The sequence below is a fragment of the Dermacentor variabilis genome, chromosome 3, assembly GCF_050947875.1.
Source record: "Dermacentor variabilis isolate Ectoservices chromosome 3, ASM5094787v1, whole genome shotgun sequence".
NCBI classification, from domain to species: Eukaryota; Metazoa; Arthropoda; class Arachnida; order Ixodida; family Ixodidae; genus Dermacentor; species Dermacentor variabilis.
The window spans coordinates 50669119-50669755 of NC_134570.1; the positions used below are offsets into that span (position 1 = coordinate 50669119).

At 41.3% G+C, this 637-nt stretch overlaps 1 pseudogene; it reads right to left on the minus strand.

Annotated features, from left to right (window-relative positions):
* Positions 1 to 230: 230 nt before the first annotated feature.
* On the minus strand, positions 231 to 372 carry LOC142576841 (U2 spliceosomal RNA; annotated as a pseudogene).
* Between the last annotated feature and the right edge of the window lie 265 nt (positions 373 to 637).

Here is a 637-nt window from a genome sequence, read left to right on the forward strand (position 1 = left end):
GCAATTTTTTTCAATATTACCGAATCTGACACGGGTATCAAGAAATAATTTCCAGCAATAAGGAGCACACTAACGAAGCTGGCATGGAAAATGCTATCAGTGATCATTTTTCCAACAGCAAAAGTAGGGTATTGCCCAGTGTGCTACGCTATATGCCACGTTGCCCACAGTCATTTCTACAGCGAAGCTGTATACGTCTACCCCCAATGCATTTGTCGTGTTCGTGGGCAAAAATGTGGGCCGATCCCGGAGGTAGTGCAGGCCGGGCCGACCCGCGCCGGAGGTGAAACAGGCTTCAAGCACTCCGCCCCTAATAATAATAATAATAATAATAATAATAATAATAATAATAATAATAATAATAATAATAATAATAATAATAATAATAATAATAATAAATTAAATCAATCAATCGAGATGCATTGTTTCAAGTCGTTGGGTATACTGGACTCATTTGTGAACCGTACATCGACTCAAGAGTAGGATGCATTGCCATATACGCAAAACACAAAATGTACACACACCAATACGCGCTTGACTCGCAAGAGGACAATGCCACCGACTGTGGGGATGTTTGTGCCGCACAAACGAAAGGCGGAATTGTGACATCCGCTGTGTATATATGTCTCCAGGCACA